Source organism: Mobula hypostoma, chromosome 2 (genome assembly GCF_963921235.1).
Source record: "Mobula hypostoma chromosome 2, sMobHyp1.1, whole genome shotgun sequence".
Lineage (NCBI taxonomy): Eukaryota > Metazoa > Chordata > Chondrichthyes > Myliobatiformes > Myliobatidae > Mobula > Mobula hypostoma.
The window spans coordinates 162,363,059-162,375,695 of NC_086098.1; the positions used below are offsets into that span (position 1 = coordinate 162,363,059).

Genomic DNA, 12,637 nt, shown 5'->3' on the forward strand with positions numbered 1-12,637 from the left:
CAATGAGTTGTTGGAGTAGTTTGTCATAATCATTGAACCAATCCTGATGTTTTTTCATCTTCAACCCAATTGTTTCTATAAAGTAGGTGATGATAGCGTTCTCTAATTGATTCCAATGTTCTTCTACAGATGCAAACGCGAGGAAATCTGCAGATGCTGGACATTCAAGCAACACACACAAAAAATGCTGGTGAACGCAGCAGGCCAGGCAGCATCTATAGGAAGAGGTACAGTCGACATTTCAGGCCGAGACCCTTCATCAGGACTAACTGTAAGAAGAGATAGTAAGAAATTTGAAAGTGGGAGGGGGAGGGGGGAGATCCTAAATGATAGGAGAAGACAGGAGGGGGAGGGATGGAGCCAAGAGCTGGAAAGTTGATTGGCAAAAGGGATATGAGAGGATCATGGGACAGGAGGCCTAGGGTGAAAGAAAGGGGGGGGGGGAAGCCCAGAGGATGGGCAAGGAGTTATAGTCAGAGGGAGAAAAAAAGAGAGGGAAAAAAGGGGGAAAAGAAAAGAAATCAATTAATTAATTAATAAGGGATGGGTTTCGAAGGGGACGTGGGGCATTAACAGAAGCTAGAGAAGTCAATGTTCATGCCATCAGTTTGGAGGCTACCCAGACGGAATATAAGGTGTTGTTCCTCCAACTTGAATGTGGCTTCATCTCGACATTAGAGGAGGCCATGGATAGACATATCAGAATGCGAATAGGGCGCAGAATTAAAATGTGTGGCTACTAAGAGATCCTGCTTTCTCTGGTGGACAGAGCATAGGTGTTCAGCAAAACGATCTCCCAGTCTGCGTCGGGTCTCGCCAATATATAGAAGGCCACATCGGGAGCACCAGACGCAGCATATCACCCCAGCCGACTCACAGGTGAAGTGTCGCCTCACCTGGAAGGACTGTCTGGGGCCCTGAATGGTGGTGAGGGAGGAAGTGTAAGGGCATGTGTAGCACTTGTTCCACTTACAAGGATAAGTGCCGGTAAGAAGATTGGTGGGAAGGGATGGGGGGAACGAATGGACAAGGGAGTTGCGTAGGGAGCAATCCCTGCGGAAAGCAGGGGGTGGGGGGGAAATGTGCTTAGTGGTGGGATCCCGTTGGAGGTGGCGGAAGTTACGGAGAATTATATGTTGGACCCGGAGGCTGGTGGGGTGGTAGGTGAGGACCAGGAGAACCCTATTCCTAGTGGGGTGGCGGGAGGATGGAGTGAGAGCAGATGTGCGTGAAATGGGAGAGATGCGTTTGAGAGCAGAGTTCTTCTACAGATGCTGGGATTTGTTGAGGTAGTCGTTCTTGAAGATTTTGTTGGAACTTCCGTACGTGGTTCATGTCTTGAAGGATGTCAACATTGAATTTCTTAATAGTGTTCTGATTCTGGTGTTTCCTTTTGGGTTGAATCTTCATTCTCATGGTGGACGAGATGAGTCGATGGTTTGTCCAGCACTCTTTGGCACCAGTAACAGCTCTTGATATCAGTACATCTTGTTGGTCCCGAGATCGTACGATGATGTGGTCGATGAGGTGCCAGTGTTTGGAGCGTGGATTCTGCCAGGAGACTTTGTGCCTGTTTTTCTGGTGAAATAGGGTGTTTGTAATCACCAGGTTGTGTTCAGCACATTTGGTGAGGAGGAGTGTTCCATTGGTGTTGACCTTGCCAACTCCTTCCTTGCTTATTATTCCAGTCCAGAGCCTATGATCTTTCCCGACTCTGGCACTGAAGTCTCCCAAGAGAATGATCTTGTCATTGTTGGGAACAGAGGAAAGGATGTGGTCAAGTTGGGCGTAGAAGTTCATCTTTCCTTCAGCTTCATTGTCCAGAGTTGGAGCATAGGTGCTGATGATGGTGGTGTGTTGGCTCTTGACAAGCTGGATTTGCAGAGTCATGAGACGTTCTTGATTCCCAGTGGTTGCTCTGTCAGCTTCTGAAGTAGGCTGTTTCGGATGGCAAAACCTTCTCCATGGATCCTCGGTTGTTCAAGATCAAGTCCTTTCCAGAAAAAGGTGTATTGACCTTGCTCTTTCTTTAGTTGCCCTTCTCCAGCTCTGCGGGTCTCACTCAAAGCAACAATGTCAAAATTGGATTTTTGGAGTTCCCGGGCAACAAAGGCAGTTCTCCTCTCTGGTCGGTCTGATTTTGGGTTATCCATCAGAGTTCGTATATTCCAGGTTCCAAATGTCATAGTTTCACTTCTCGATATTTTTTGACTGCATGATGGTGATCCCTCTGGATGCGGCTTTCCAGACAGGATGGGGTGAAGCAGACTATTTTTAGGGCACCTTTTCTAGCCCCTTCCCAGTTCAGGGTGAGGAGAGTGGATCCTAAATAGGGTTGCTCAGATGTTCTGCTACCGAACAACTTTCCTGCTTCTGTCCAAAAGCTGAGCGACTGAATCAAGTATTCACCGCTTTCGTGTCGGTTCTTGACTAGGAGCTTCCAGCCATCACATTGCCTGCTTCCGTCGTCCTCCCCAAATCACCAAAAGACTTGAAGAAGTGGCCCACAGAGCAAAGACGCCTGTGTGTGTATTTGTTTAACATGTACTCCAAGAAGCACATGATACTTCACAAATCAACCAATTGATTCTACTGGCATGGAAACCACGACGACTGGAGCTGATGGATTTGATGCAGCCTTCATCCGCCTTCACAGCCGTTGAGTTTGAAGTAACTTCGTCCACCTGTTCCACCCTTGAGGTCTCGGTTGGATTGTTCTTTGACAGGGACCTCACCCTCGACCTTACCTCCGTGGGTGACCCATCTCACTCTCACACACCATCTCACTCACACCCTCCCTCCCTCCACCCCCCCTCTCTCTCTCTCTCTCTCTCATACAAACACACACACCCTCTCTCTCTCACACACACGCGCGCATACACACACTCACTCTCTCTCACACACGTGCTCTCACACACCCGCTCCCTCTCACACGCTCCCTCACACTCTCACTCTCTCACGCACACACCCTCTCTCTCTCACACACATGCGCACACACACACTCTCTCTCTCACACGCACACTCTCTCTCACGTACTCTCTCTCACACGCACACACCCTCTCCCTCACACACCCGCTCTCTCACACGCTCCCTCTCACTCTCACACACTCTCTCTCACACACACCCTCTCACACACAAACCTCTCTCTCACACACACTCCCACACTCTCTCTCACACACTCTCTCTCTCACTCTTTCACACGCACACACCCTCTCTCACCCACGCACACCCTCTCACACAAACCTCTCTCTCACACACAAACCTCTCTCTCTCACACACCTTCTCTCACACACACTCTGCCACACACACACACACACTCTGCCACACACATACACACACCCCCACTCTCTCCCTCACACTCATTCTTTCACACTCTCTCTCTCACACTCTCATACACACTCTGTCACACACACTCTTACACTCTCTCACACATGGTCTCTCTCTCTCTCACACACACAATCTCTCTCTCTCACACACACACTCTCTCTCTCTCTCACACACTCTCTCTCACACACACACTCTCTCTCACACACACACTCTCTCTCACACACACACTCTCTCACACACACACTCTCTCTCACACACACACTCTCTCTCACACACACTCTCTCTCTCACACACACACACTCTCTCTCTCACACACACTCTCTCTCTCCCTCACACACACAAACACGCTCTCACACACACTCTCTCATATATATATATATACACACACACATACATACACACAGTCTCACACACACACACACACACAGTCTCTCACACACTGTCTTTCATACATACACACACACACTCACTCTCACACACAAACACTCTCTCACACACACTGTCTCATACATACACGCACTCACACAGAGACACTCACTCTCACACACTCTCTCATACACACACACAAACACTCCCTCTCACACACACACACACACTCATCCACCCCTCTCACATACACCAGCAGCTACCTGACAGGGTGGAGTACTCTCCTCGTTGCTGGGTGTCTGCAGCTCGTGAACTGAAGAATTGGGAGCAGGACAAGGCAATTCAGACCTTCCAGCCCGTCCTGGCAGGTCCCAGCTTTTCCATCCCCATATCATGATTCCCTGAACATGTAGAAATCGACTGAACCAGAGTGAGGCCCCTCGTTCTGTGATAAGTCTTACAGCCGCAAAACTTCTTTCTGAACAGCCTTGGTTCCTTCCTGTGGAGCTAGAGTAGAGTGAGGAAGAGGAAATTAGCGTCAATGCCTTGTGTACGAGTTCCTCTGAACATCACCCTGTGCAAACACTCAGCACTGAAGAGATCCTCCGTTTAGCACTGTGGTCAAAGTTCAAGTTTAGTTACTGTTCACCTACACACATGAATACAACCAAATGAAACAGTGTTCTTCTGATGCTAAGGTGCAAAACACAACACCCAGCAGTCACGCACAGAATATAACAGCAAGACTGAGGGTCTGAGGCAGATAACAGAAACTGGGTGCAGGGGTCTGGGAAAGTCAAACAAAAATGTGCTCTCTGGTAAAACAGCGTTCTATGTCAAGTGCTGGAAACAGTTTTGTCACCAGTGTGATGTGGTCTTGGGGTTGCTATACCTGGCACAGGTCTGGCTGTTCCCAACTCCTCAGCCTCCGTAACCAACCCCCACAATTTCCAGTTTTTCTCACAGTCCAAGATGGAGCAAGTTTGATGTGTCTCGAGAAACCCCTGAAAATGGGGCAAAATTACAACCAACATTGGCCTCACCCTAATGATATCCTGGGTGGCTGCAACAGGCAGTGTGTGATCCCAAAGTACCCAGAGTGGGACCAAAGCTAAATCTCTGTGGGAAGGGCCCCTTTGCTAGCACACAGTGCAGCCGAGGGCAGTTAACACCCAGTCCACGTGCTGTCCCATTGTTTTGTCCATGTCCCTCCCTATACAGCATCTCAATTCACTCCCCGTCCCATCTCGAACATATCCCCTCAGGGGTTCGAGATGGGGGAATGGGAAGGTATTCGAGATGAGGGAATGGAGAGGGGTTCGAGATGGGAGAGGGGTTCGAGATGGGGGAGGGGAGAGGGGTTTAAGATGGGGAGGGGAGAGGGGATTGAGATGGGGTGTGGAGAGGGGTTTGAGATGGGGGAGGGGAGAGGGGTTTGAGATGGGGGTGTGGAGAGGGGTTTGAGATGGGGAGTGGAGAGGGGTTTGAGATGGGGTGTGGAGAGAGGGGTTTGAGATGGGGGAGGGGAGAGGGGTTTGAGATGGGGGTTTGGAGAGGGGATTGAGATGGGGTGTGGAGAGGGGTTTGAGATGGGGGAGGGGAGAGGGGTTTGAGATGGGGGTGTGGAGAGGGGATTGAGATGGGGTGTGGAGAGGGGTTTGAGATGGGGGAAGGGAGAGGGGTTTGAGATGGGGGTGTGGAGAGGGGTTTGAGATGGGGAGTGGAGAGGGGTTTGAGATGGGGGAGGAGAGAGGGGTTTGAAATGGGGTGTGGAGAGAGGGGTTTGAGATGGAGTGTGGAGAGGGGTTTGAGATGGGGGTGTGGAGAGGGGTTTGAGATGGGGAGTGGAGAGGGGTTTGAGATGGGGGAGGAGAGAGGGGTTTGAAATGGGGTGTGGAGAGAGGGGTTTGAGATGGGGGAGTGGGGAGGGGTTTGAGATGGGGGAGGGGAGAGGGGTTTGAGATGGGGGAGGGGAGAGGGGTTTGAGATGGGGAGGGGAGAGGGGTTTGAGATAGGGGAGTGGAGAGGGGTTTGAGATGGGGGAGTGGAGAGGGGTTTGAGATGGGGGAGTGGAGAGGGGTTTGAGATGGGGGAGTGGAGAGGGGTTTGAGATGGGGAGGAGAGAGGGGTTTGAGATGGGGAGGAGAGGGGTTTGAGATGGGGGAATGGAGAGGGGTTTGAGATGGGGGAATGAAGAGAGGTTTGAGATGGGGAGGGGAGAGGGGATTGAAATGGGGTGTGGAGAGGGGTTTGAGATGGGGGTGTGGAGAGGGGTTTGAGATGGGGGAGTGGAGAGGGGTTTGAGATGGGGAGTGGAGAGGGGTTTGAGATGGGGTGTGGAGAGGGGTTTAAGATAGGGGAGGGGAGAGGGGTTTGAGATGGGGGAATGGAGAGGGGTTTGAGATGGGGGAATGAAGAGAGGTTTGAGATGGGGAGGGGAGAGGGGATTGAGATGGGGTGTGGAGAGGGGTTTGAGATGGGGGAGGGGAGAGGGGTTTGAGATGGGGGAATGGAGAGGGGTTTGAGATGGGGGAATGAAGAGAGGTTTGAGATGGGGAGGGGAGAGGGGATTGAGATGGGGTGTGGAGAGGGGTTTGAGATGGGGGAGGGGAGAGGGGTTTGAGATGGGGGAGTGGAGAGGGGTTTGAGATGGGGAGTGGAGAGGGGTTTGAGATGGGGGAGGAGAGAGGGGTTTGAGATGGGGGAGTGGAGAGGGGTTTGAGATGGGGAGTGGAGAGGGGTTTGAGATGGGGAGTGGAGAGGGGTTTGAGATGGGGGAGGAGAGAGGGGTTTGAGATGGGGGAGTGGAGAGGGGTTTGAGATGGGGGTGTGGAGAGGGGTTTGAGATGGGGGAGTGGAGAGGGGTTTGAGATGGGGAGTGGAGAGGGGTTTGAGATGGGGTGTGGAGAGGGGTTTAAGATAGGGGAGGGGAGAGGGGTTTGAGATGGGGGAATGGAGAGGGGTTTGAGATGGGGGAATGAAGAGAGGTTTGAGATGGGGAGGGGAGAGGGGATTGAGATGGGGTGTGGAGAGGGGTTTGAGATGGGGGAGGGGAGAGGGGTTTGAGATGGGGGAGTGGAGAGGGGTTTGAGATGGGGAGTGGAGAGGGGTTTGAGATGGGGGAGGAGAGAGGGGTTTGAGATGGGGGAGTGGAGAGGGGTTTGAGATGGGGAGTGGAGAGGGGTTTGAGATGGGGTGTGGAGAGGGGTTTAAGATAGGGGAGGGGAGAGGGGTTTGAGATGGGGGAATGGAGAGGGGTTTGAGATGGGAGAATGGAGAGGGGTTTGAGATGGGGGAATGAAGAGAGGTTTGAGATGGGGAGGGGAGAGGGGATTGAAATGGGGTGTGGAGAGGGGTTTGAGATGGGGGTGTGGAGAGGGGTTTGAGATGGGGGAGTGGAGAGGGGTTTGAGATGGGGAGTGGAGAGGGGTTTGAGATGGGGTGTGGAGAGGGGTTTAAGATAGGGGAGGGGAGAGGGGTTTGAGATGGGGGAATGGAGAGGGGTTTGAGATGGGGGAATGAAGAGAGGTTTGAGATGGGGAGGGGAGAGGGGATTGAGATGGGGTGTGGAGAGGGGTTTGAGATGGGGGAGGGGAGAGGGGTTTGAGATGGGGGAGTGGAGAGGGGTTTGAGATGGGGAGTGGAGAGGGGTTTGAGATGGGGGAGGAGAGAGGGGTTTGAGATGGGGGAGTGGAGAGGGGTTTGAGATGGGGGTGTGGAGAGGGGTTTGAGATGGGGGAGTGGAGAGGGGTTTGAGATGGGGAGTGGAGAGGGGTTTGAGATGGGGTGTGGAGAGGGGTTTAAGATAGGGGAGGGGAGAGGGGTTTGAGATGGGGGAATGGAGAGGGGTTTGAGATGGGGGAATGAAGAGAGGTTTGAGATGGGGAGGGGAGAGGGGATTGAGATGGGGTGTGGAGAGGGGTTTGAGATGGGGGAGGGGAGAGGGGTTTGAGATGGGGGAGTGGAGAGGGGTTTGAGATGGGGAGTGGAGAGGGGTTTGAGATGGGGGAGGAGAGAGGGGTTTGAGATGGGGGAGTGGAGAGGGGTTTGAGATGGGGAGTGGAGAGGGGTTTGAGATGGGGTGTGGAGAGGGGTTTAAGATGGGGAGGGGAGAGGGGTTTGAGATGGGGGAATGGAGAGGGGTTTGAGATGGGAGAATGGAGAGGGGTTTGAGATGGGGGAATGAAGAGAGGTTTGAGATGGGGAGGGGAGAGGGGATTGAGATGGGGTGTGGAGAGGGGTTTGAGATGGGGGAGGGGAGAGGGGTTTGAGATGGGGGAGTGGAGAGGGGTTTGAGATGGGGAGTGGAGAGGGGTTTGAGATGGGGGAGGAGAGAGGGGCTTGAGATGGGGGAGGAGAGGGGTTTGAGATGGGGGAGGGGAGAGGGGTTTGAGATGGGGCAATGGAGAGGGGTTTGAGATGGGGCAATGGAGAGGGATTTGAGATGGGGGAATGGAGAGGGGTTTGAGGTGGGGGAATGGAGAGGGGTTTGAGATGGGGAGTGGAGAGGGGTTTGAGATGGGGGAACGGAGAGGGTTTGAGATGGGGGAGGGGAGGGGGTTTGAGATGGGGAATGGAGAGGGGTTTGAGATGGGGAGTGGAGAGGGGTTTGAGATGGGGGAATGAAGAGAGGTTTGAGATGGGGGAATGAAGAGAGGTTTGAGATGGGGGAGGGGAGAGGGGATTGAGATGGGGTGTGGAGAGGGGTTTGAGATGGGCAGGGGAGAGGGGTTTGAGATGGTGAGTGGGGAGGGGTTTGAAAGAGGAGCATCTTCCCATCTCAAATCCCTCTCCACTCCATCTCAAACCCCTCCTCTCCCCTATCTCAAATCCCTATGCTCCCCTCGCTCACCTGGAACCCTCCCCTCCCCTCCCTCACCTCGAACCCCTCTCACCTGGAACCCCTCCCCTCCCCTCCCTCACCTCGAACCCCTCTCTGCCCTTCACCTCAAACCTTTCCCTGATACCCCCCTCTCCAACCCCTTCCTTCTGCCATCTCAAACCCTTCCCCTCCCCTCCCCTCCCCACCCCTCCCTTCCCCACCCCTCCCTTCCCCACCCCTCCCTTCCCCATCCCTCACCTCCCCTCCCCTCACCTCCCCTCCCCTCACCTCCCCTCCCCTCACCTCCCCTCCCCACACCTCCCCTCACTTCACATCACCTCCCAAACCCCTCACTTCCCCACCTCACTTCCCCACCTCACTTCCCCACCTCACCTCCCCACCTCACCTCCCCCCACCTCACCTCCCCCCACCTCCCCTCCCCACCCCCATATCAGACCCCCACCTCCCCTCCCCTCCCCTCCCCTCCCCTCCCCCATATCAGACCCACCCACCTCCCCTCCCCTCCCCCATATCAGACTCCCCACCCCACCACCATATCGGACCCCTCACCTCCCCTCCCCACCCCACCCCACCCCCATATCGGACCCCTCACCTCCCCTCCCCTCACCTCCCCCATATCGAACCCCTCACCTCCCCACCCCATATCGAACCCCTCACCACCCCACCCCCATATCGAACCCCTCACCACCCCACCCCCCATATCGAACCCTCACCTCCCCACCACCCCATCTCAAACTCCTCACCACCCCATCTCAAACTCCCCTCCCCATCTCAAACACTTCCCATCCTCATCTCACCTTCACCTCCCCAAGTCAAACCCCTCACCTCACCAACTCAATCCCCTCCCCACTACCCTATCTCAAATCCTTCCCCTCCCATCTCCATCTCACAACACTCCCCACCCCTCCCCTCCCCCATATCGAACCCCTGTCCAATCCCGATATCGAACCACTCCCCACACCCCCATCTCGAACCACTCCCCACTCCCCCATCTCGAACCCCTCCCCACTCCCCATCTCGAACACCTCCCCACTCCCCATCTCGAACACCTCCCCACTCCCCATCTCGAACACCTCCCCACTCCATCTCGAACCCCTCCCCTCCCCATCTCAAACCCCTCCCCTCATCTCATCTCCCCACGCCACACCTCCCCTCATCTCCCCTGCCCATCTCAAACCCCTCCCCCTCCCCTCCCTCCCCCCTCCCCCTCTCCCTCCCCTCCCTCCCCCCTCCCCCTCTCCCTCCCCTCTCCCCCTCTCCCTCCCCTCCCTCCCCCTCTCCCTCCCCTCCCTCCCCCCTCCCCCTCCCCTCCCTCCCCCCTCTCCCTCCTCCCCCTCTCAAACCCCTCCCCTCTCCTCCCTATCTCAAACCCCTCCCCTCTCCTCCCTCCCCCCTCCCCCTCTCCCTCCCCTCCCTCCCCCTCCCCCTCTCCCTCCTCCCCCTCTCAAACCCCTCCCCTCTCCTCCCTATCTCAAACCCCTCCCCTCTCCTCCCCATCTCAAACCCCTCCCCTCTCCTCCCCTCCCCCTCAAACCCCTCCCCTCTCCTCCCCTCCCCCTCAAACCCCACCCCACTCCTCCCCATCTCAAACCCCACCCCACTCCTCCCCATCTCAAACCCCTCCCCTCTCCCATCTCAAACCCCGCCCCTCTCCCATCTCAAACCCCTCCCCTCCCCTCCCCATTCTCAAACCCCTCCCCTCCCCTCGTCTCATCTCCCCACCCCACCCCACCCCACACCTCCCCATTCTCAAACCCCTCCCCTCCCCTCGTCTCATCTCCCCACCCCACCCCACCCCACACCTCCTCTCATCTCCCCTGCCCCTCTCAAACACCTCCCCCTCCCCTCCCCTCTCCCCTTCCCCTCTCCCCTTCCCCTCTCCCCTTCCCCTCTCCCCTTCCCCTCTCCCCTTCCCCTCCCTTCTCCTCCCCTCCCTTCTCCTCCCCTCCCCCTCTCCTCCCCTCTCCCCTTCCCCCTTCCCCTCCCTTCTCCTCCCCTCCCCCTTCCCCTCCCTTCTCCTCCCCTCCCCCTCTCCTCCCCCCTCCCCCTCTCCTCCCCCCTCCCCCCTCCCCCCTCTCCTCCCCCCTCCCCCTCCCCCCTCTCCTCCCTCCTCCCCCCTCCCCCCTCTCCTCCCCCCTCTCCTCCCCCTCTCCTCCCCCCTCCCTCCCCCCTCCCCTCCCCCCTCCCCTCCCCCTCCCCTCCCCCCTCCCCTCCCCCCTCCTCCTCCCCCCTCCTCCCCCTCCCCTCCCCCTCTCCTCCCCTCTCCTCCCCCTCTCCTCCCCCCTCCTCCCCCTCCCTCCCCCTCTCCTCCCCCCCTCCCCCCCCCCCCCCCCCCCCCCCCCCCCCCCCCCCCCCTCCCCCCTCCCCCCTCCCCTCCCCCCCTCCCCCTCCCCTCCCCTCCCCCCCCTCCCCTCCCCTCCCCTCCCCCCTCTCCCCCTCCCCTCCCCTCCCCTCCCCTCCCCTCCCCTCCCCCCCTCTCCTCCCCCCTCCCCTCCCCCTCTCCTCCCCCCTCCCCTCCCCCTCTCCTCCCCCCTCCCCTCTCCCCCCCCTCTCCTCCCCCCTCCCCTCCCCTCCCCTCCCCTCCCCTCCCCTCTCCCCTCCCCTCCCCTCTCCCCTCCCCTCCCCTCTCCCCTCCCCTCCCCCCCCTCTCCCCTCCCCTCCCCTCCCCCCTCCCCTCCCCTCCCCCCTCCCCTCCCCTCCCCTCCCCCCTCCCCTCCCCTCCCCTCCCCTCCCCTCCCCTCCCCTCCCCTCCCCCCTCCCCCCCTCCCCCTCCCCCCTCCCCCCTCCCCCCTCCCCTCCCCTCCCCCCTCCCCTCCCCTCCCCCCTCCCCCCTCCCCTCCCCTCCCCTCCCCCCTCCCCTCCCCTCCCCTCCCCCCTCCCCTCCCCCCTCCCCTCCCCTCCCCCCTCCCCTCCCCTCTCCCCTCCCCCCTCCCCTCCCCTCTCCCCTCCCCCCTCCCCTCCCCTCCCCTCCCCTCCCCTCCCCTCCCCTCCCCCCTCCCCTCCCCTCCCCTCCCCTCCCCTCCCCTCTCCCCTCCCCTCCCCCTCCCCTCCCCCCTCCTTCCTCCCCCCTCCCCCTTCCTCCCCCCTCCCCCCTTCCTCCCCCCTCCCCCTTCCTCCCCCCTCCCCTCCTCCCTCCCCCCTCCCCCCCTCCTCCCCCCTCCCCCTCCTCCCCCTCCTCCCCTCCCCCCTCCTCCCCTCCTCCCCCTCCCCCTCCCCCCCCTCCCCCTCCCCCCTCCCCCCTCCTCCCCCCCCCCTCCTCCTCCCCCCCCCCCCCCCCCCCCCCCCCCCCTCCCCCCCTCCCCCCTCCTCCCCCCTCCCCCTCCTCCCCCCTCCCCCCTCCTCCCCCCCTCCCCCTCCTCCCCCCCTCCCCTCTCCTCCCCTCCCCCCTCCCCCCCTCCTCCCCCCTCCTCCCCTCCCCCCCTCCTCCCCCCTCCTCCCCTCCCCCCCTCCTCCCCTCCCCCCTCCTCCCCTCCCCTCCCCCCTTCTCCCTCTCCCCTCCCCCTCTCCCCTCCAGCTAAACCACTCACCTCCTCTCTTCTGCCCATCTAAACCCCTCTTCTCTGCTCCTCCGACCATCTCAAATCCCCTCCCGTCGCTCCCCATCCTCCTCCTTCATTTCCCCAACAGTGAGCGAGCGCGCCCAACCGAGATCGGGGAAACGGGGCAACCGTTACCTACTCTGCAGTCGATGGGCCAAATGGACACTGAAGTACCGGCACCAGACCAGCGACAGGTGGCGCTGTGTAGGAAGCGCCCCTACCATCATCAGCTAGTTGTTGATAGATGAATTTAAATTGTAGTTTATCTTTTGTGTCTTATTTATATAAATCCATCAATATATGTCAAACGCCTTTTTCTCAAGAAATGTGCTCTACGTGCCTTGACTGGCGTTAGAGCGGGTTGAGCAGTACAGGCGACACTCTCAAGATGGCGGCGGCGCGGTGCAAACTGGACGTGAGGGCCACACTCTGGAGGCGGCAATGGGTGCTGGACCTGATATAGATAAAGATGTTTAGAGAGATATATATAAATGATTGATAAAGAAATAGAGAAGAGGGAGAAGGGAGAGAGACTCTCCAGAAAGCTGATATGCGTTGCATT

At 58.2% G+C, this 12,637-nt stretch overlaps 1 protein-coding gene across 6 annotated transcripts in view; it reads right to left on the reverse strand.

The window, feature by feature from the left end:
• The window catches only part of LOC134342622 (CMP-N-acetylneuraminate-beta-galactosamide-alpha-2,3-sialyltransferase 1-like), a 38,887-nt gene extending 26,408 nt beyond the window's left edge, over nucleotides 1-12,479 (reverse strand). Inside the window, exons 1-2 of one of the 6 annotated variants that reach the window (XM_063040959.1) lie at nucleotides 12,215-12,479; nucleotides 3,957-4,200 (exon numbers count right to left, since the gene is read on the reverse strand). The gene's annotated coding sequence lies outside the window, so the exon portion shown is untranslated. Of the gene's footprint in view, nucleotides 1-3,956; nucleotides 4,332-12,063; nucleotides 12,181-12,210 lie in introns of those variants that run through there. The other 5 variants (XM_063040954.1, XM_063040955.1, XM_063040956.1 and 2 more) reach the window with 5 other exon arrangements.
• Between the last annotated feature and the right edge of the window lie 158 nt (nucleotides 12,480-12,637).